Source organism: Stenella coeruleoalba, assembly GCF_951394435.1.
Source record: "Stenella coeruleoalba genome assembly, chromosome: 18".
NCBI classification, from domain to species: Eukaryota; Metazoa; Chordata; class Mammalia; order Artiodactyla; family Delphinidae; genus Stenella; species Stenella coeruleoalba.
The window spans coordinates 18338395-18362943 of record NC_137164.1 but is presented as its reverse complement, the minus strand read 5'-3'; the positions used below and the strand labels follow the sequence as shown (position 1 = coordinate 18362943).

The 24549-nt window shown below is 37.4% G+C and overlaps 1 pseudogene across 1 annotated transcript in view; it reads left to right on the top strand.

The window, feature by feature from the left end:
• LOC307176919 (calcium-responsive transactivator-like) overlaps positions 1-21784 on the top strand; it is an 85408-nt pseudogene extending 63624 nt beyond the window's left edge. Inside the window, exons 4-5 of the transcript XR_013831793.1 lie at positions 866-919; positions 21712-21784. The product of XR_013831793.1 is annotated as a calcium-responsive transactivator-like (transcript). The remainder of the gene's footprint in view (positions 1-865; positions 920-21711) is intronic.
• The last annotated feature ends 2765 nt before the right edge of the window (positions 21785-24549 follow it).

Below are 24549 nucleotides of genomic sequence, written 5' to 3'. Positions count from 1 at the left end.
AACTCTTGTTTCTTCATTCATCAAACATATATTGAGTGGCACCTCTAGATCAGTCAATGTGCTAAGTAAGCCTGGAGATACAGCAATAAATAAGATAGCCCCTACTCTTTAGTAGCTTAGTACGTAGAAGAGAAAAACAAAACATAATCAAATAATTGGAAGGTAAAATGATTAGTTAAATTAGAAATACATACAAAGTAACCTGCAAGCACAGAGAAAAGTACAACCTGCTCTGCTTAGAGAAAACAGCAAAAGAACTAGAGGATGTCATATTGGAAGAGCGTCTTAAAACAGGGCAAACAAGGTGAAAGGCGTGGCAGACAGATAGAGGGGTACGTGGAAGGGCAGAGAAGTACAAAGGGCATAGTATGGGAAGAGGTGGGAAATGAAGATAGAAGATCAAATGAAGGGCTACATCATCAATGAGGAGCCAACGAACGTTCTAAAAGAGGGAAGGGACACAATCATATTTGCGTCTTGAAAAGACAAATCTGAGTAGAGGACAGATGGCCTGAAGAGGGATGCATTGGAGGTAAATGGGGCCAGTTAGGAAATCTTGAGTCTGTGCAGCGGTCCAGGACAGAGAGGATGAAGGCTCGAACCTTCTCAATGGCAGTGAGGGTAGAAAACAGCGAATGGATTCAAAAGATGCTTTGATGGTAGAATCAACACAACTCAGAGACCAATACTAGAGGCGATGACTTGGGTACTATGGAATGCTGGTGTCATTATCTGAGTCAGGATTATGGGGAAAAGAGCAGGTTTGGGAGAAGATAAAACTTGGGATTTTAGGTATGTGTGATTTTCTTCCTGAGTAAACAGAATACAGGAAATGTAATTGAATCCTTTATTGTTGGTTTTGCAGTACCGTACACACATTGTCTTGAAATGAGGAGCTCTCCAGTTCCATCAGAAATTTGTAAGTATATGAGTTCAGTGGCTCTTGTTTTGAAGTTTCCTTTTGCTTGCCTTGAGAGAGATGCTTCCCTCTTTGTCCTCAAACATAAGCTTTGCAGACCTATTTCTTCATTTATAATGCCTGTTGGAAGTCAAGATAGCAAAGGTGCATGCAAAATGGGAATTGAAAGAGACAATTGAAGCTCCCAGCTTCCAGTACAGGATACAGCCCATGGACCATGCTAATGAGGTTTGAATCTCATTATCGTCTGCTAAGATCTGTAATAAGTCAGTGTGGGAGGTCCTGGTTCTGGCCATTAGAAGCAATTAATGACACAGATTTGGAGATATTGTTATTTGGGGGATGGCTTCAAAAAGAAAGATTCATAACACACCGACCCTGTGAGTGACACTGGCCATGGAAGAGTTTAAGCATAAACGTCCTTGGGTAACCACCATTGTGTTTAATAATCTGACCCAGAAGTCATTGTGGCACCCTTGTTTCTGCCTAATGGAAAAACTGGTTTCAGTTCAGACCTCAATTATTCTTTCCATCCCCACGACGCAACAGATCACAGCAGCTGGCCAGCACAATTAGATTAAAGATAGAAAAGGTAGAGAGCCACACAGAGAAGAAAATTATTCCCAGGTAATGACTCATAAGTAGTGGAAGGCATTTTATAGATCATAATGAAGGGAAGTAACTTCATCTACTTGTCATTAAAATAACATACACTCTGAGCAATCACATAAGTAAGAATTGAGATTTTTTTTGGCAAATAATGAGTTTGATTTTAGAATAGAGCCATTTAATTGCTTATTTGATTAAAATTTTAAAATTACATGGTACACATAGCTAAAGACTTTTGTCTCTCAGAACCATTCAAAGCCTGTTCTAATTAATGAACTGTAGTACTTACTTACCTGTTCACCTCAGTTACCTTCACAGGTATGATCCATATAGAAGGATGCAAATGTGGTCTTTCTGTTCTTCAAAGGGGAAATTCTCTATTCTCCTCCAAATTCAAATGGATCAGTTTGTTGAACATTCTGTCAAAAACTTAGACCAGCTTCCCTTCTCAAACTACAGATCTGGGTTTCTCAGTTCAATATTTTGTTCAATTTCTTGTTCAAGGAGCAAAAGAATTCAGGTACAATTAGACATTTACTGGTTATTGTCATATTACTTACCTTGTGGAGAAATCTGTCAAGAATCACATAAATCTATAAACCTTTTGTTACGTTCACTTTGTGTTGGTTTGAGAAATAGAGCTGGTTACGGACAATGTAACATGAGCACAATTTCAGTTATTGAGCCTCATATACGGCCTGAATTTTAATATTTCTGGTCAAATGGAAAATGCCCTTGCAGTTTAGACAGAATAATTCAACTTATAGTTCAATTATTCGAATGCATTGTCTCCACTCTCCTCCAGTAACGCTAATGATACTTTCATTTTGTTTTACTTCATTCTACTTGTTTACTTGTTTATTTTACTTAAACTTTTCTGGTGCCTGATTATCTTCAGAAGAAAAAAAAAAAAAGACTTCGTATAAGTCCTTGAAACTAAAACTGTCTTTAAAATATGTCCTCCAAAGGGTAATTGACTCATATTTCCTAATTCCAGGCAAAACATTAATCCATGTAGTGACTTGAATTACATGGTGAGTTCATCAGAAAGCTATTTTGTTTTAAAAAAGAAATATTTCATGGGAGGCTTATTGAGATTTTTCTTGGCCAAAATTATTTGTCATGCTCAATGGGTTAAAACTTTGGGGAATTCAATCATATATTTTTCATGGGCCAAAGAGGGCTCACTCTTTCCTGAAGAAAAACATTTTCTCTGGAAGTTGCTTTGATATTAAGTCACTATCGTCACCAGCATTTTCTGTTAAGTTGTCTGTCTTACCCAACTACAGAGTGTAACAAATGCATTTCGGGTTAACTGATGTTTCTAGATAATTAAGCTCTTACTGTTATAAATGATTCATAATTTTTCAACATAGATTCTATGTATTGAATGTGATTTTAAATATGCCTTTTAAAAATAGCTTGTCCCATTTCAAATGAATAATGTCCTTGCAGACCACCTGAAGGGTTGTGACTACAAACTCAAGGAGTCACTTCAAACATAAATGCTTTAACCTTTTAAAGAGACCATTATTTGGTTCACTTTTACACTCATTCACATTTCTGTCTGTTTTAAATAATTCTATGCTAGAGGGGTTAGCCCACAGGTTTTTACTTTATGAATACATGCAAACTGATTTTAATATTTTTAGTTCGATATTTGATCTGGAGGGAGAAGTAACTGTGGAGTGTTCTTAATAAGCATCAATTAAAGAAATTATCTTTCCTGGAAAAGTGGAGTGTGGTAAAAGGAAGTGGTCATTATCCTCATTTCAAACTATTCCTAGAAATGTTTTCACCTGAATATTTTGGTCAGTGGGATTAAGGGGAAGAAAGGAATGTATCAAGACTTTGTCCAAGAGAAACAGGAGCCTAGTCATGTTGTCTGGAAATGGAGTCATTTTACAGCCAGGTCAGACTCCAGACACAGAAGTGCTCTGCAGTCCACACCTTTGTTCTCTTATAAGGCAGAACCTTGTGTTGGTTGGGAGGAGGGGGCGTCTGGAACTACCTGAACAAAAGGAAGTCATTTACGGCTCAGAGTTTACATAAAGCATGTAACCTTTCAGTAGATCTCTTTGCTCTCACTGAGCTGTGGCATGTACTGAAATTGCAGGAATCTATTATCTCCTATGACAAGATATTTATATTATTAGCAATGTGCGATTAAAATTGCCAACTTAAAAATATTGTTTGGATTCAGTCAGCATAAAACTATGTCTATCCATTGCTTCCTATCGAAAATCATTGTGTTAAATCCCACATTTTAAAAGTTTCTGAAACCATAGATTTAGGACCTTTGGATCACAAGTCTTTGTTTCTAACTTGATAATCTTTCCGTCTTACATTTATCTAGTCATTCATTTATTCAACAGGTACTTATTAAACCCCTATTATGTGCCTAGTTCTGTGTTGGTACCATAAGGTGTTCAAAACAAGTTTGAGGAGGACTTCCCAGGTGGTCCAGTGGTTAAGACTCCCAGTTTCCAATGCAGAAGGCATGGGTTCCCAGAGGGGAAGTTTCACATGCCGTGTGGCACGGCCGAAAACAAAAAAAGAAAAAAAGTATGAGGAAATGCATACTCCCATTAAACATTTAAGTGACATAAGACAAAAGATTTAGCACTAAAATGAGTGGGAAAAGGAGGTGTGGGCAGTAGTGGTCTAGAGTAGCTTCATTTTAGAGTCATCTTAAAGCCAGAATTATGAAGTTGCTCCCTTCCACTGCTTTCCTTTTCAGGGCCTCTGACTCCAGGTATCCACTGTCCTCCTGTGATGTTCCTCATTCCTCCCTCAGTCACAGATACAGCACCAGCTGACACAGAGAACCCCATTATGAACTTCTTCTCCCAAGCAGACTGCATAAGATCTTTTCTACCTCTCCTTTTCCTGTAGCTCATCCAATCTTACCTATACATTAGACTGTCTTCCACTTAGGGTCTTGTTTTCTGCTACGAAACTTTCCTACACATCGTATGCTTTCAGGACTAATTCACAGAAATGGTTTGACCATGGTAATATTGAACACCAGACTGAACAGCTTGGTCGTAGTAATATTTTTGACCAGAAGGTCAATCTAAGTAGCCACATGTTCTGCCAACACAACTGGTCAGCCCATGTTGACGATCTGTGTGTTAAATTGGCTTCCCTGAAAAGAGGGATAGATGAGGTGTTGATTGCAAAAACTTCACTTGGAGAGCGCTCTCAGGAGATATACCTATAAGGGAGTGAAGACCGAAGTTGAAAGCAGAGGAGCTGACCTGCAAAGTTATTGCAGTTGAGGCCTCAGTCAATCCTTTAAGGGGCTTTGGGGCCACGTGTTGTCCCATATTGAGGCATGGGAGCTGGTCCTTTTATCCCCATATCATCCAGTCACTGGCCACAAGCTGCCACTTAGTGGGAGTAATTCCTTGGTAAAGGCAGTTCCCTGTGGCAGTTCCAGTGAGAAACAGTGTGGGCTGACAGCACCCAATATGCCCAGCAACTGGGGGATGGGAATGTTATTCCTGAAGAGAGAATCGGAGGGAGGACCAAAGTATGAGGGCAAGACTGACGGAGTATCTGTTAGTATATATTAGGTCACCCTTAACTCCCAAGTTATTTTTAAAACTAGGCTTCCCACACTAACAGAGTGGATGCTGATACTATTTCCTTATACATTTATAGTCTGTGACTCATGATGACCGTCTCCATCACCTTAATAGAGCTCCCTGGTGACAGTAACATGGTGCAAGGGACCCCCTAGATAACCTAAATGATGCCATCAGGTTCTTGATGGTCCTTCTTGAGGGATGCAGTGAACTCTTCATTTGAGGCTGCTGTTACAGCTGCCAGACTACTAGCATACAATGAGTTTAGGCTTTTAAATTCATACATTCAGAGAGAAATTATATTTTTTAACTGAAACTATTTACCCTTGTAATGGGGCAAGAAGTTTGGTCTTTATGGAGTCAATACATTTACACACATGGAAGCAAAACAGCCCTCTGAGGAACGATGATTTTGCAAACCTTGATTTCTCAAGTAATTAAAGATGGGATTTTGTACTTTCAGTTTGGTACACAGTCTAAATTTTAATTTATCACACTGTACTTCTAAAAGGGAATCTCATGAAGAGAACAAAAGGTCCTCATTTTAGAACAGGTAATTTAACATGATGCCCTTTCATTTGAAATATTCAGACTCAACCTTCTACCAAAAATAACTGGTGTTGAATTCAAAACACATCCCAGTGGGCTAAAAATTATATCCTCTAATTATCTGGTCTAAATTTATGATGTTCTCTATTGAGTCTCTAATCTGTTTAGACATACCCTTTTTTGAATCATTGTACTTGTGACAGATATGCAAGTTGTTATTTGGGATTCCTTAACATCATTTTGAAATTCAATTTGGACCCCTCAAAATATCATTTATATCAAATCCTGAGCTCTTTGGCCAGTTTAAAGCTGGATGACTTTGGAGTTATAACTCAGGAGGTTGACAGCTATGAGGGATGGCTGGGTAAGCATCAAGCATCCAAGTCAAAAAAATTGACTTCATGCAAAGGGTCTGATCATTCAATTAATTTAACTGGCAATTGTATTAAGACTATTGTTAATTCCCTGAAAAAGGGTAAAAACTTCCCAGTAACTAATCTCTGGAAGTATATTTGATGGCTCTTTAGGAATGATTATTATACCCAGACAAATGTACACCTCCATATCACTGTTAAAGGACTTGGCAGAATGCGTTATGAGACCCCAAACTAAACAGCCACATGTTCCTGTATTACCCACTCGACTGGGGCGGGGGAAGGGGGGAGCAAGTAGTACTGCTCATGAGAGCGTTGTTAAACCTCATTAGCAGAAGCAAACGGACTCCTCTAAGACTGTGCGTACAAACAAACATGCAGGGAAACCCTATAATAAATGTGTTTATTAGAGCTAAGAGGAAAATTAAAGGTTGGATTCATGTCTCTCCCCATCTGTAGATTTGACTGAAATGTAGAGGCGGAGGTGGTGGGGACATGTAGGAAAGATTAGATGGTTTGGAAATAATTTATCCTTCCCAGTTTAATTGGAAATACTAATGAGGACAGGTCCTTTTGTCTTTCCCTTTGAGCTTTTAAAAGGCAGGATGTTCATAATAATGCTTAATACTCAAATAATACCTTTCTTCTTCAAAGAGTTTTAAATACAGGAACTACCTGCTGGAATCTGTTCCAAGCAGGCCAAGAGAGCCTCTTACCTCCAACCTAGCTAAACTGCTGAATGACACATGTTAAAGTGCTGTGAGAGTGGAAAATACGAAGAAAATAATTGATCTACAATCACCCCATACCATAAAATCATAGTGACTGGTTAAAATCCTGAACCCTTTTATATCCTTTCAAACCTACTATATTTTTCAATGAAGTTTAGTATTCTTTTTTCCTTATTACAAAAGGAACCTATGCTTATTGCAAAAAACACTTAGAAAATGCGAGCAAGGAAAAAAAACAGCTCAGTGAATTGCTAATTCACTTTATATGTTGTGATGGGTGGCCTCAGGACCTTTGTCATTTCTTTGTTTTTAAAGAATGCAGTGAGTCACAATGAAATATTGGAAGTTTAAGCCTGAAAGTGGTTCTAGCATAACTAGAGAATACAATGAATCTATAATGAGAAAGAGCAATGTACATTTAAATCTAGCAACTTGATATTTTTGTTTGTAATTTTGAGTCATCTATTCTTTTTTTTTCTTTTTCTTTTTTTTTTTTTTGAGGTATGTGGGCCTCTCACTGTTGTGGCCTCTCCCGCTGCGGAGCAAAGGCTCCAGACGCGCAGGCCCAGCGGCCATGGCTCACGGGCGCAGCCACTCCGTGGCATGTGGGATCCTCCCGGACCGGGGCACAAACCCGTGTCCCCTGCACCAGCAGGCGGACTCTCAACCACTGCGCCACCAGGGCAGCCCCTGAGTCATCTATTCTTAAACAAGATGGTTTGGTTTCAATTTCAGCAGCCAAAATATTTACTAGAATGTGTTAACCAGGTTTTGCTCATTTTTTCCCCTCTGAATCTTCCTTGTTCTTTATTCATGTAGTTATTCATTCAGCAATTAAGTACTGAGAATATGATGTACTCATGTAAACAGCTTTGGGCTAGGAGCTGAAGAAGGTATTTAAGCCAAGAAAAGCCTGAGAAGCTGGCTTCTTGTTCCCTGAGTTGGACTCATCTAATTTTTAACATTTTAAGTATAATAAATAATACTAATATATGAAAGAAAGATTTGAGTAAGTACTTAGAAAATAAAAACCTTTAAAGGTCTCAGATTTCTCTTTTTTTGTTTATAAATATGATATTTTACAACAGATTCTAGATCAAGTGAATTTAAGGATTTATTTTTCATACTATATACTTAAGCCTTATCTAAACTACATAGACCAGCTTTCTCCATTGAGAAGCTAACTACAGTACTTCATATATAATACTTCATATAATGTGAATTTCACTGCTAAGAGAAACACAATATAAATTATGGTGTAGGAAAAAAAATTTAAGGGTAAAAGTTTTTACTTAAGTTTTATTAAGTAAAGAATTTCTAGTTCAATGAACTCCTTTGGAATAGGGAAGGCATTTTTTTCCCCTGTAGTGTGCCTGTAAGACTTCCTGCCTACCTTCAAGGGCCAACAGGATAACACCCTTTCCAGGCGCTTTCTAGGTCATGCTGGCCTACAGTGCTGGTCTCCCATCCCTGAAATCCTATGGCACTTATTATACATATGTTGTATGTAAGACAGAAATCTTATTGGTTAGCTTGCTGTCTGAATATATTTGCCCTCTTCAGCTAGGTTATAAATGCTTTGAGGGAAGGTTGTTGTGACGCCTAATGTTACAAAAATAAAAAATTGTTTCTGGGTGTGTCTGTGAAGGTGTTTCTGGAAGAGATTATCATTTGATTCAGCAGACCGAGTAAGGAAGATCACTCTCTCCCATGTGGGTAGGCATCATCCAATCCATGGAGGGCCTGAAAAGAACAAAAAGGGAGAGGAAGGGCAAATTTGTTCTCTCTTTGCGAGAGCTGGCACACCTATTTTCTCCTGCCACCACACATCTGGTGCTCCTTGTTCAGAAGCCTTCTGATTCAGACAAAGACTTGCGCCCTCAGTTCTCCAGGTTCTCAGGCCTTCAGACTAGACCTGAATTACACGCAGGCTTTCCTGGTTCTCCAGCTTGCAGACACAGATCATGGGACTTCTGGACCTCCTTAACCATGGGAGCCAATTCCTATAATAAATCTCCTCCTGTATCTACACATCCACATATATCCCTTCGGTTCTGTTTCTCTGGAGAACCCTGCCTAACACGGCTGTATCCCTTACGTTTCATTATATTTTCCCAGAGTGCCTCCCAAACCACTGCTGCTGTGTAACTGCAGGGGGTTCTGTTAACATAAAATCCTAAGAAGCTGCAGTGCAGTAGCCCTGGTGATTTTCACGGTGTTGACTGTGTATTTTAGCACATGTTTTTAGAACTACTCTAAATCCTGTCTACTTTAGTCAATGTCCCCTTTCTTCTTCTCAAACATACTGATCATTTTGTAGCTTCCTGTGTTTAACAATAGAAAGATTTTAAGATGGCTGCTTGTAAAATAGGTGGGACAGGACAAAGAGTAACCCTGGCACAATCCCCTCAGTCCCAAGCAGGCCCCAGACACCATGTAGGAGAGCCACCCTTAGACAGTAAGGCTCTAGCCTTAGAAGTGGATACCATGGGACTTCCCTGGTGGCACAGTGGTTAAGAATCTGTCCGCCAATACAGCGGACATGGGTTCAATCCCTGGTCCAGGAAGATCCCACATGCTGCGGAGCAACTAAGCCTGTGCACCACAACTACTGAGCCTTGCTCTGGAGCCCACAAGCCACAACTACTGAGTCTATGTGCCACAACTACTGAAGCCCGCACGCCTAGAGCCCATGCCCTGCAACCATGAGAAAGCCTGCACACCACAACAAAGAGTAGCCCCCGCTCACTGCAGCGAGAGAAGGCCAGTGAGCAGCAACGAAGACCCAGCACAGCCAAAAATAAAAATTAATTAATTAATTAGTTTAAAAAAAAAAAGTGGATACCAGGGTAGGTAGGACCACTATCCAAAGAAAGGAGAAAGAGATTCAAGATCTTTTTTGTCTAACAAAAATCATTTTATTATATATCATGATGTTGTAGGCCAGAGATAAGCTGGGTGATTCTTCTGTTCCATATGGAGTTGACAGGGTCCAAGATGGCTGCAATTACTGCCTGGTGCCTTCGTGGCAATGGCTGGAAGGCTGGGCTCAAGTAGGACATGCACCTGTAAGTGGCCTTTCCATCATAGTGGTCCAGTCAGACTTTAAGTGGCAGCTCAGGGCTCCCAGAGAGTACAAGAGCCCAAATCCTTTCTGTTGACTTAAAAGCTTGTCCTTTGCTTCACCACCTCCCCCAAAATTGTTGTTTAATTAAATAATATTCTTAGGAAAAATGTTTTCTTTTTAATAATAAGAATGTTGTTACTATTATACTTCACTTTTTTTTTTAAAGTTGTGTTATTGTTTTTGGTATTATAAAGATCACACATTCACAGTCATGTAAGATTTTAAATATAAAATTATAAGAGGGCTTCCCTGGTGGCGCAGTGGTTGAGAGTCCACCTGCCGATGCAGGGGACACGGGTTCATGCCCCGGTCCGGGAAGATCCCACATGCTGCGGAGAGGCTAGGCCCGTGAGCCATGGCCGCTGAGCCTGCGCATCCAGAGCCTGTGCTCTGCAACGGGAGAGGCCACAACAGTGAGAGGCCCATGTACCGCAAAAAAAAAAAAAAAAAAAAAAAAAAATTATAAGAAATTAAGTAAAAATAATCTAAAATTCCACCACTATCAATTATTGGGGGCCATGGTAAACATGTTTATAAGTAGCTGTGTGTATGTATCAGTATATATATTTTTTATATATACACAGACATATATGACTTTTATAAACACAACATTGATTTTATAAATGCCACTTTATAACTTAGTCATGGAGAGGGCAGATAGAATATATGTTTGATCTCTATAGTGGTCAAATAAACAACCAAGCAATAACAAGTTTTTTTAGTTAGTTTTCTGCTGCACTACCATAGGTTAATAGGAATGTAACCTTACTCATTGATGAGGCTAGGTAATCATCAGTCAAATGTTTGCATTCTACTGCAGAAACCCAAAAGAGAGAGGGTGGGGAAAGTAAAGAAGGAAGGAAGGGAGAGAAGAAGGGAGGAAGGAAGGAAGGAAGGAGGGAAGGAAGGAAGGGAGGGAGGAAAAAAAGAGAGAAAGGGAAGAGTAGCTTGAATCAATTAGGCGTTTCTCTACCTGCAAGAAATCTAGAAGTAGAAAATTGAGGGCTGGTCCGCAGCTCCATGATGCAATCGGTATCTAAGCTCCTATATCCTTCCATTCAGCCATCCTACTCTGTTCATCACTTTGGGTTCCAAGATAGCCACTTAACCTCCCAACTGTGTGTCCATGTTCCTGCTGGAAGAAAGTGAAGATTGAAGGGAAAAGGGCAAAAATGTTCAAAACAGCTAAATCTGTCCTCCTTTTAAGGGTTTTCCTGGAGGTCCTACTCAATAATTTCTATTCCCATCTCAGAATTGAAAAGATGATTGCCCTTTTCTGCAAGGAAGACTGGGAAATATGAGTTTTTGTTTTGTTTTGATGGCTTACGTGTAAGAAGAGGAATTCTCACATTAGGAAGGCAACTATCCCTGCCACAATAACTAATATGTGGTATTTTTAACGTACGTAGGTGAATGTATATGGACATATTCCCAGGAAACTTGATCTAAGAGAGAAAAAGATAAAATGAATAAAACTTTTATATAGATAGAGAAGTCCAAATATATGAGATTGATTTTAGAATAAACTTGTATGAGAATTCTCAATGAAAAGAGAATTTCTTCATTTTTCAATTCAAGTTAAATATCTAAGATGCGAGAGGGAAAAAACCCATGATGGACAGAAATATTTTCCTGCCCTCAAGGATTTTAGCCCAGTGACATGGATGTTTAAATAAATAATTTAATATAAAAAATCCCTATTGCCCTGAGAAATACATAAAGGCATATAGGAGCTGTGGGAGAGCTTTGGAAAGGAATAAAGGTAGAGTCTACCTGCACTCTACACTTAACAGCTAAGTAAAAGTATACCAGGGGGATGAAAAAAGGGAAGGACTTTTTAGGGCAATGGAGTGGTGAAATGCAATGTATATCAGATGCCAACTAGCCCCCTTTAAAATATTGTACAAGAGCCCAGGTCGCTCGTAGTTTGGTCTATGCATCACATGCATCACAAGTATGATACTCCAACCCCAGTGATTCTGATTCAACTAAATCAGTGTTTTTGAATGTACTCTCCAGAATTCTTAGGCACAACAAAGTTTGAGAACCCCAGGTTTAGCTTGATGGAAGAGAAACTGGGTCAAAGAGACTATCACCCTATCAATACCTTCTTGTATTCCTGTCTTGTACAGTCTAACTACATTTCTGAGTTATGTTGATTTTTGACTCCTTCTCGGACACTACTCTTGGACACTCCCTCACTGAGATCTTAGCTCTGAACTGATGCCATGGAGCCAATGTAGGCAAAACAATACAAAGATGTTGAAGCCCTGGGTCTGATTTTATCCACTTTTTGTGTGAAAGACCCCTTTGGTAATCTAATGAAGTTATGGCCCTCATTTCTAAAAATAATGTCTTTAAATACATAAAATTAAACACATAAAACAAAGTAAACCAATTATGTTGAAATATATTTATCAACATATTGAAAAAAGGAAGTAAATTTGCACTACTATTATGTGTTTTTCTTAATGCACTATATAACAAGCAAATGTATATAAATTATATAAAGAGAGAAATACCAATGTGAAGGTTATTGTTGCTCGGCTTGAATAGAGCATTAACGGTAGTCTTTGACAAAGCAACATATATGTCATATCAAGCATGAAAGCATTTTTTTTCCTTCCACGTTCATGGATCTCCCGAAATCACATGGGTCTCTGAGATAGTGGCATGGACATATATACATTACCAAATGTAAAATAGATAGCTGGTGGGAAGCAGCCACATAGCACAGGGAGATCAGCTCGGTGCTTTGTGACCACCTAGAGGGGTGGGATAGGAAGGGTGGGAGGGAGACGCAAGACAGAAGAGATATGGGGATATATGTATATGTATAGCTGATTCACTTTGTTATAAAGCAGAAACTAACACACCATTGTAAAGCAATTATACTCCAATAAAGATGTTAAAAAAAAAAGAAAGTACCCCTATCTAGGAGATTATCTAGTTGAGTTGGCCTCAAATGGGGCAGTAATGCCCCCTATGGTGCATGTGAGAAATGTGAGGGGGCAATTTGAGTTATCACAATAATTGGGGGGATGCTATTGGCCATTAGAGGGCAGGAGGGCCAGGGGTGCTAGATGGCCAGCAGTGTGCTGAGAAAGTCCCGTATAACAAAACGCTGTGCTGTCCTTAATGACTCTTTAATGTCCTACCATATATACATGTAGGTGAAAATCCTCTCTATAATCGTCTGAACCTAAAATTTATCTCCATTTTACATAGGAACACAAAAATAATGCATGCCATATTGTCCAGGAAAACAACTATGATGCAAATTGAGAGAGAGACAATTGTAATTTGTTTTGTTTAAAACTTTACTAAGGATTTTTCACCATTTTGGAAAATTATGTCACCAATAGCAAGGCCATTGAAGGAATCTGAGTCTGAATAACAATACATCTATACCTTGTAGCTATTATAATCATATGATCCTATGCATGGATGTGCATGTGTGGGTGTGTATATATATTTAGCCTCTTTATTTAAAGTCAAATATAAAGTAAAATATAAAATAGGCAGTAAATAAGATAAATGATAAAATGTAAAATTAAAATACTGATAATATTGAGTTAAATATTGCTTTCCTTCTCTTAAATCCAAACTTAAACACTATAAGTATATGTAAGCATATGACTACTCCACAGTGTTTTCTTTTTTTTTTTGAGCAAGGGTGTTTCTCAAGTGTCTCTCAAGGACATTATCTTTGCATGGAGGGTAGGAAAAGGAGAGTCAGAGGATGAGTAACAGTTGGTGTGTCTCCAGCAGTGTCCAGACAAGGGGGCTGCTCTGGCCCTAGAAGTTTTTTTTTTAATTTAAATTTTGAATTTTATTTTATTAATTTTTTTATACAGCAGGTTCTTATTAGTCATAAATTTTACACACATCAGTGTATACATATCAATCCCAATCGCCCAATTCAGCACACCACCATCCCCACCCCACCGTGGCTTTCTCCCCTTGGTGTCCATTTGTTTGTTCTCTACATCTGTGTCTTAACTTCTGCCCTGCAAACTGGTTCATCTGTACCATTTTTCTAGGTTCCACGTACATGCTTTAATATATGATATTTGTTTTTCTCTTTCTGACTTATTTCACTCTGTATGACAGTCTCTGGATCCATCCATGTCTCAACAAATGACTCAATTTTGTTCCTTTTTATGGCTGAGTTATATTCCATTGAATATATGTACCACAACTTCTTTATCCATTCATCTGTCGATGGGCATTTAGGTTGCTTCCATGACATGGCTATTGTAAATAGTGCTGCAATGAACATTGAGGTGCCTGTGTCTTTTTGAATTATGGTTTTCTCTGGGTATATGCCCAGTAGTGGGATTGCTGGGTCATATGGTAATTCTATTTTTAGTTTTTTAACGAACCTCCATTCTGTTCTAAATAGTGCCTGTATCAATTTACATTCCCAACAAGAGTGCAAGAAGGTTCCCTTTTCTCCACACCCTCTCCAGCATTTGTTGTTTGTAGATTTTCTGATGATGCCCATTCTAACTGGTGTGAGGTGATACCTCACTGTACTTTTGATTTGCACTTCTCTAATAATTGGTGATGTTGCACAGCTTTTCATGTGCTCCTTGGCAGCTTTTCATGTGCTTCTTCTTTGGAAAAATGTCTATTTAGGCCTTCTGCCCATTTTTGGATTGGGTTGTTTGTTTCTTTAGTATTGAGCTACATGAGCTGTTTATATATTTTGGAGATTAATCCTTTGTCCGTTGATTCGTTTGCAAATATTTTCTCCCATTCTGAGGGTTGTCTTTTAGTCTTGTTTATGGTTTCCTTTGCTGTGCAAAAGCTTTGAAGTTTCATTAGGTCCCACTTGTTTATTTTTGTTTTTATTTCCATTACTCTAGGAGGTGAATCAAAAAAGATCTTGCTGTGATTTATGTCAAAGAGTGTTCTTCCTATGTTTTCCTCTAAGAGTTTTATAGTGTCTGGTCTTACATTTAGGTCTCAAATCCATATTGAGTTAATTTTTGTGTATGGTGTTAGGGAGTGTTCTAATTTCATTCTTTTACATGTAGCTGTCCAGTTTTCTCAGCACAACTTATTGAAGAGACTGTGTTTTCTCTATTGTATATCCTGGGCTCCTTTGTCATAGACTAGTTGACCATAGGTGCATGGGTTTATCTCTGGGCTTTCTATCTTGTTGCATTGATCTATGTTTCTGTTTTTGTACCAGTACCATATTGTCTTGATTACTGTAGTTTTGTACTATAGTCTGAAGTCAGGGAGTCTGATTCCTCCAGCTCTGTTTTTTTCCCTCAAGACTGCTTTGGCTATTCGGGGTCTTTTGTGTCTCCATACAAATTTTAAGATTTTTTGTTCTAGTTCAGTAAAAAATGCCATTGGTAATTTGATAAGGATTGCATTGAATCTGTAGATTGCTTTGGGTAGTATAGTCATTTTCACAATATTGATTCTTCCAATCCAAGCACATGGTATATCTCTACATCTGGTATCATCTTTAATTTCTTTCATCAGTGTCTTATAGTTTTCTGCATACAGGTCTTTTGTCTCCCTAGGTAGGTTTATTCCTAGGTATTTTATTCTTTTTATTGCAGTGGTAAATGGGAGCGTTGCCTTAATTTATCTTTCAGATTTTTCATCATTAGTGTATAGGAATGCAAGAGATTTCTGTGCATTAATTTTGTATCCTGCAACTTTACCAAATTCATTGATTAGCTCTAATAGTTTTCTGGTGGCATTTTTAGGATTCTCTATGTATAATATCATGTCATTTGCAAACAGTGACAGTTTTACTTCTTCTGTTCCAATTTGTTTTCCTTTTATTTCTTTTTTTTCTCTGATTGCTGAGGCTAGGACCTCCAAAACTATGTTGAAAAGTAGTGGTGAGAGTGGATATCCTTGTCTTGTTCCTGATCTTAGAGGAAATGCTTTCAGTTTTTCACCATTGAGAATGATGTTTGCTGTGGGTTTGTCATATATGGCCTTTATTAAGTTGAGGTAGGTTCCCTCTATGCTCACTTTCTGGAGAGTTTTTATCATAAATGTGTGTTGTATTTTGTCAAAACCTTTTTCTGCATCTATTGAGATGATCATATGGTTTTTATTCTTCAATTTGTTAATATGGTGTATCACATTGATTGATTTGCATATACTAAAGTATCCTTGCATCCCTGGGATAAATGCCACTTGATCATGTTGTATGATCCTTTTAATATGTTGTTGGATTCTATTTGCTAGCATTTTGTTGAGGATTTTTGCATCTATATTCATCAGTGATATTGCTCTGTAATTTTCTTTTTTTGTAGTATCTTTGTCTGGTTTTGGTATCAGGGTAATGGTGGCCTCATAGAATGAGTTTGGGAGTGTTCCCTCCTCTGCAATTTTTTGGAAGAGTTTGAGAAGGGTGGGTGTTAGCTCTTCTCTAACTGTTTGATAGAATTCACCTGTGAAGCCATCTGGTCCTAGACTTTTGTTTGATGGAAGATTTTTTTTTTTTTTTTTTTTTTTTTTTGCGGTACACGGGCCTCTCACCGCTGTGGCCTCTCCCGTTGCAGAGCACAGGCTCTGGAAGCACAGGCTCAGTGGCTATGGCTCACGGGCCCAGCCACTCCACAGCATGTGGGATCTCCTGGACTGGAGCATGAACCCATGTCAGCTGGGACTCTCAACCACTGTGCCACCAGGGAAGCCCCATGTTGGAAGATTTTTAATCACAGTTTCAATTTCATTACTTGTGATTGGTCTGTTCATATTTTCTGTTTCTTCCTGGTTCAGTCTTTGAAGGTTATACCTTTCTAATGATTTGTCCATTTGTTCCAGGTTGTCAATTTTATTGGCATAGAGTTGCTTGTAGTAGTCTCTTAGGATGCTTTGTATTTCTGCAGTGTCTGTTGTAACTTCTCTTTTTCCATTTCTAATTTTATTGATTTGAGTCCTCTCCCTCTTTTTCTTGATGAGTCTGGCTAATGGTTTATCAATTTTGTTTATCTTCTCAAAGAACCAGGTTTTAGTTTTATTGATCTTTGCTATTGTTTTCTTTGTTTCTATTTCATTTATTTCTGCTCTGATCTTTATGATTTCTTTCCTTCTGCTAACTTTTGGTTTTGTTTGTTCTTCTTTCTCTAGTTCCTTTAGGTGTAAGGTTAGATTGTTTATTTGATATTTTTCTTGTTTCTTGAGGTAGGCTTGTATAGCTATAAACGTCCCTCTTAGAACAGCTTTTGCTGCATCCCATAGGTTTTGGATTGTCGTGTTTTCATTGTCATTTGTCTCTAGGTGTTTTTTTTTTTGTTTTGTTTTGTTTGCGGTACGCAGGCCTCTCACTGTTGTGGCCTCTCCCATTGCGGAGCACAGGCTCTGGACGCGCAGGCTCAGTGGTCATGGCTCACGGGCCCAGCCGCTCCACGGCATGTGGGATCCTCCCGGACCAGGGCACGAACCCGTGTCCGCTGTATCGGCAAGCGGACTCTCAACAACTGTGCCACCAGGGAAGACTTCTAGGTGTTTTTTGATTTCCTCTTTGATTTCTTCAGTGATCTCTTGGTTATTTAGTAACGTATTGTTTAGCCTCCATGTGTTTGTGTTTTTTACATTGTTTTCCCTGTAATTCATTTCTAATCTCATAGCATTGTGGTTCAGAAAAGATGCTTGATATGATTTCAATTTTCTTAAATTTACTGAGGCTTGATTTGTGACACAAGATGTGATCTATCTTGGAGAATGTTCCGTGCACACTTGAGAAGAAAGTGTAACCTGCAGTTTCTGGTTGGAATGTCCTATAAATATCAATTAAATCTATCTGGTCTATTGTGTCATTTAAAGCATCTGTTTCCCTATTTATTTTTATTTTGGATGATCTGTCCATTGGTGTAAGTGAGGTGTTAAAGTCCCCCACTATTATTGTGTTACTGTCGATATCCTCTTTTATAGCTGTTAGCAGTTGCCTTATGTATTGAGGTGCTCCTATGTTGGGTGCATATATATTTTTAATTGTTATATCTTCTTCTTGGATTGATCCCTTGATCATTATGTAGTGTCCTTCCTTGTCTCTTGTAACATTCTTTATTTTAAGGTCGATTTTGTCTGATATGAGTATTGCTACTCCAGCTTTCTTTTGATTTCCATTTGCATGGAATATCTTTTTCCATCCCCTCACTTTCAGTCAGTATGTGTCCCTAGGTCTGAAGTGGGTCTCTTGTAGACAGCATATAGATGGGTCTTGTTTTTGTATCCATTCAGCAAGCCTGTGTCTTTCGGTTGGAGCATTTAATCCATTCACGTTTAAGGTAATTATCAATATGTATGTTCCTATTACCATTTTCTTAATTGTTTTGGGTTTGGTTTTGTAGGCCCTTTTCTCCTCTTGTGTTTCCCACTTAGAGAAGTTCCTTTACCATTTGTTGTAGAGGTAGTTTGGTGGTGCTGAATTCTCTTAGCTTTTGTTGTCTGTAAAGCTTTTGATTTCTCCATCAAATCTGAATGAGACCCTTGCCGGGTAGAGTAATCTTGGTTGTAGGTTCTTCCCTTTCGTCACTTTAAGTATATCATGCCACTCCCTTCTGGCTTGTAGAGTTTCTGCTGAGAAATCAGCTGTTAACCTTATGGGAGTTCCCTTGTATGTTATTTGTCATTTTTCCCTTGCTGCTTTCAATATTTTTTCTTTGCCTTTAATTTTTGCCAATTTGATTACTATGTGTCTCAGCGTGTTTCTCCTTGGGTTTATCCTGTATGGGATTCACTGCGCTTCCTGGACTTGGGTGTCTATTTCCTTTCCCATGTTAGGGAAGTTTTCAACCTTAATCTCTTCAAATATTCTTTCTTTCTCTTTCTTTCTTTCTGTCTTCTCCTTCTGGGACCCCTATAATGCAAATGTTGTTGCGTTTAATGTTATCCCAGAGGTCTCTTCGGCTGTCTTCATTTCTTTTCATTCTTTTTTCTTTATTCTGTTCCACAGCACTGAATTCCACCATTCTTCCAGGTCACTTATCAGTTCTTCTGCCTCAGTTATTCTGCTGTTGATTTATTCTAGTGTAGTTTTCCTTTCGGTTATTGTATTTTTCATCTCTGTTTGTTTGTTCTTTAATTCTTCTAGGTCTTTGTTAAACATTTCTTGCATCTTCTCGATCTTTGCCTCTATTCTTTTTCCGAGGTCCTGGATCATCTTCACTATCATTATTCTGAATTCTTTTTCTGGGAGGTTGCCTATCTTCACTTCATATAGTTGTTTTTCTGGGGTTTTATTTTGTTCCTTCCTCTGGTACATAGCCCTCTGCCTTTTCATCTTGTCTATCTTTCTGTGAATGTGGTTTTTGTTCTACAGGCTGCAGGATTGTAGTTCTTCTTGCTTCTGCTGTCTGCCCTTTCCATCATGTTTTCTAGTGTGGTCATATTCAAACATTTATTTACATGTCAAAAAGTACATTATTTTTGATAACTCACTTTTCTTTTACTAATGCATTATATAGCAGTTATGATATACTGATTGCTTAAATATTGTATGTATTGTTGTTATATTATCTATATATTTTATTTCATGAAGTAAAGAAGGCATTACAAAATACAAATTACAAAAAGATGTATCTGGTTCCGATATGGTTAGGAACCACTTGATCCAGTCCAAAATTTTCACAGACCTTCACTAAAAGAGCTATTAAAGTACATGCTTCATTCCACATGAAGAAAAGTGAACCTAGAGGGAAAGTGTAGGATAAGAGAAACAACAAGGAGAATAGAAATAGCTAAAAATATGTTAGTAAATATGAATAACTGAGTATAAATTAATATATAAATATATTTTTATGTTCAATTAAGAAATATATTAAAACTTCAGAAGTAACGAATACAGTAACAAAACGGGAGCATTGAGAAAGCAGGGGAGTTATATATACTAAAGAGTGAAGTATGCCAAAATTGGAATTGTGCTCAGCAAGAGGATAGAAATAGAAATAAGTAAATAAGCCCATTAAAAGAACAGAAAAATAATCTGTAATTTCCAAGCCAGCAGAGCAAATTATGGGGCACATGGAAAACTTTGTTTAACCCATTAGAGAGCAGAAAGGAGGGAGAAAGCAAAGAAAAATATGATAAAAAGAAAATACAACTAAGAGTGTAGAAATATGTCTAAATAGATGAGTAATCACAATAAATATAAGTAGATTATACTCACCTATAAAATGGTAGAGATAATCAGAATGTATAGAAGATACAGCCTCTGGATTCTTATACGAGACACATGTGAAATATAACTTCACAGAAAGATAAAGGGACAGAAAAATGATATATGCTAAATCAGAGAAATAGAAAAACATTTGATAGCAAAAATAAAATGAGCCAAAATAGAATTTAAGGCAAAAGGTATTAATAATATAAAGAGAGATATTGAATAATAAGAAGAAAGAATGATCCACCAAGAAAATGTAGCAATCTTCAACATATATGTCCATAAAAGCATAGCTCCAAAATATATAAAGCAATATCTTACTAAATTATTAGGAGACATGGACAAACTGACAATCTCCATGGGAGATTTTTAACTGAGAGCTGAAACTCAAAATGACTAATAAGAATATTCAAGAGTTGAACAACGAAACTAACAAGTTTGAGCCAGTTGATATGAATAGACTTTTGCATCAAATAGAAAATATACATTCTTTTCAAATGCACTTTTTTTTTTTTTAATGACCACATATTACATCACCAAAGAGAGTTCAACAACTTCAAAGAACAGCTAATGTATAAAACATGTTCTCTGCCCAGGGTAAAAAAGATTAGAATTCCAGAATAAAATGTTTGGAAAGAACTAAAAAGTACTCCTGAATAACTCTGTGGATCATAGAGAAAATCATAATAGAAATTAAAACACTTGTAGAACTGAATGGCTATGAATGCACTACACAAAAGGTCCTCAGGAAGTACTTGTTGAAAGAGTAAACTAGCATCCAAAGTTTTTGACTCCCAGGCTGCTGGCTTTCAGGTGTCATTATGAAAAATACAAAATGAAGTATTTGAAAAGCAATAGGTAAAAATAAAGGACCAGGTAAACTCTAAATAAAGATAACAATTTTCAAACTGTCAGGCTAAGACTTCTAAAGATACTAGGGTATCTAATAGAAAAAAATGTTTCTAGGATCTCACTATAAATGGTATGATCCCTACCACCTATGTGATAAATAGACCAGGAAGAAGTCTGGTTTATAAAAGAAGCAAACAAACAAAAATTCCAAGGGTAAAATAACAAGTGAGCCATCATTAAGAATGCCAGCATTCACTAGCTTACCTAACTGATGGAAAACCAGAACTTTTTGTCATATATAGAGTCCCAAACCTATCAGCTATGAATTTAATAAGCTTAAAGAAGTCTTCAATAAAGCACAAGTTGATAGAGAAATATTTCTTATTTTGCTGTATCTATTTCAATTATTCTCTTTCTAAAGAGGAAAAAAGAAATTACTTGAAAGAGTAAAATTAACTGGAAATCCAATCAAATGTTTTATATATGAACAACAAATATTTCATCCTCTTGAAAAGAAACAATTTTTAACACCAAGTTTCATTTATAGGTCTTTGTCTACATCTTTTTGCGTACTGTTCGATGGAAAATTACTGCAATAATCCTTACAAATCTAGTCTAGAAAATTTTCACCTACAGCATACAAAGGTCATCATTAAGAATAGTTTAAGCAGGCATTTAAAGGTTAATGGAAGCAGTTCTTTTCTTTGAGTTACCTTTGCATTGTAGAGACAAACTATGAAAAAAGATAACAAATACTGTCTTCCATTATATAAATACTCAGGTTTTTTCTTTAATTCTTTACTCTTCTTATAGACAAAATGTTTGCTTCCATATAATCAGGCCATTAATGGAAAAAAGTCATTGGATTTGCCTTTCTTCACACCAGGTGGGTTGCTTTGTTAAATCTCCTTTTCCCAAAGAAGGTACTGGATTTTGAAAGAAAGATGCTAATTTGAAATCCTCTGATATTCCATAGAGTTAAAGCCCTGTTATAATAGACAATCTACATTCAAAGCACAGGCAGTCCCTAAGTTGCAAGTGAGTTTTATTCCAAAAGTTAATTTGAAAGTCTGCTGTTTAGAACTTGCAAAGGCATTTTGCCATGGAAACCAAGTTATAAATGACAGTTGAATTTGCAGGCTAGCCCACAAAACTCTATCTAACCTATAATGTGTCTGAATCCAATTGCTTCAAGAAGAGGTTTGTAACAGAACATAATAGTCCACTGACAGGCTGATAGGTGGCCCACTTTATTGGTATCTCTCAATTTAGGGTTGTTGACCTGTCATTTTAATATTTTTTCATTTTATCCTCTAAAAATGTATTAGTCAAATAATAATACCTTTCTATAAAAAGTACTTAACATTTCTCATAGCCATGTAGATTAATTTAGGACTTTGATTTATCTCACAGCAAAGGATAAATAAGTATCAATACTCTTTTATTTTCCCTCTGATAAAAACCACGGTTTCTTTCTCTAAAAGCTTTTTTTTTTTTTTGCTTGATGTTTGTTTTCTGCTAACCCTGAAATTCATGCAAAGTTAAAATTCCTTTTCTAATCACTTGTTTTGATGGTTAATCCATAAAGGTTTTTCTCTTGTTTTGTTTTTATTTGTTGGTTATTTTAAAAGCCTTCGATAACAACAGTGGCTTGACAGATATCAGTGATGAAGTCCATTAATCAACAATATCACATAGCTTTTCACTTTTGCCATTTCACTTCTCTAACCCCTGATTAAAAATATATGGTTTCTAAATTCCTCATGTGCCACCCAAGGTCCTTCTTAATCTGGCCCCAACCTACTTTCTCTGCTCAGTGTGATAGCTTCCATCACAAACTTTTACACAGGTTTATTTTTTACCCCCAGGCACACTTGGATTTTTCCAATCTCATGCTTTTGTTAGCTATCAGTCCCATTAAAGTCCCCTCTTCTGACCATTCTATTTGAAGCCTATTCTTCAAGATTCACTTCAAATTTCACCCCTTCTGAGCTAACATGGAATAATGGAAAGGATGCATTAGAGTTACACAGACCTACATATGAATTCCAGCTCTGCTACCTTCTTAGCTGTATGTATGTGAACATATGTTTAGCTTCTCGGAACCAATGTTTCTCATCTATAGAATGAGAACTAATAGTACTTTGATCACGATGTTGAAGATTAAATCCAAAAATTTAATTTAAAAACACGATGCCTGTGTTTGATCAACCCATAGTAAGTGATTGGTTGCCTTTTTGAACCCCAGGAGCAAATTTTATCAGAGCTGTTCATTTCAAATGTTATATTTCTGAATTTTTTCTGCATGAGTAAGTACTATCTCCTTAACCAGATATTTTAAGTCTACCTGGTTAAAATCTACCAGTCAAAGTCCAGGCAGGAAATCAGAAACCATGCTAGGTATTTCAGACAGAGGGATTGAATTCAAGGAATTAGTCACCTGGATATTGAAAAACTGAAAAGGCAACAGGGATGCTGAAGGAAATAGCTAACACCTGCTGGGCTGGGCTGGGGCAGGGCAGAGAACTAAATGATAAAACTTCATTGCTTAGAGGAAGAGTCCTCATATAATTAATGCCTAGATCTCTGAGGGAGGTGCTGTATGGCTGGTTTTTATGCTAATAAGGGAGTACCCATTGACTAGTCCTGGTAGCACTGGAGGGATGTGGCACAGCTGGTGCTAAATATGCCAAAAGACATTGAAGCTATTTTGGAGTTGTTATCTTTTGACAGGAATTGCAAATAGAAAGCAAGTCCAGTCTCTCCTTCGCCAGCCTTCCAATTTCTCTTTAATTACCACAGCCTCCATTGGCCGATCCTAAGAGGAAGGCACCTAGTAAATGAGTCTGGGAAATGTAGTTTCCAGACCTAGCCCCAGCATCCCAGAGCAGGACATAAAAGGGTGGGCTTGGAGATGAGAGCAAAATATAATCAGTTCAAAAAGTAAATTTGTTAAGGTCAAGGCATTTGTTCTTTGTACAGAACCTTCAATATAAAAGGTATTCTTCTTCTTTTTTTTTTTTTCGAATATTTATTTATTTATTTATTTGGTTGTACCAGGTCTTAGTTGCTAAAAGATATTCTTCTTGATTGGTTCTCTCCTTTATGATGGACCTCTCTCTGAAGCATATTTGGATTATCAATTTAAATTAGATTCTTACAAGAAAGGAGTTGCTCTTATTCAATGTTGAGTAAGATGCCTAGTGTAATATCAATGTTCAATAGAGACTGTTTTTAAGAAAACTAATATAGTAAATCATTTCATTAACATCAAAGTCTCTCATCAGAAGTACTTAATTATTTTTGTAGCTGGGGTCACAGCTTGAGTTAAACTGTTGTTTGGTCTAGGATTTGAGCATGTTTGGGCACATTTACAGAGCAGTAGAGCAGTCTATTTATGGAAGAAGGGGAAAAAAACCTCATCCTAACTGAAGAGAAGTACAAAAAGTTCGCTTCAAGGTCAATTGCCCAGTGTTAAGGAAAAGGCTTAGTAGAACATGTTGTCTATTCCATGCACTCATGCCTGAGTCCTAGAGCTACAAATAAATTATATAATTATATGCTTTGCTACGATGTACATGGGGGTTTTGGAGCTGAAGATGAAAGCAGCAGGAGATGGTGCCCATGGAAAACTGTATCTTGGTACAGACA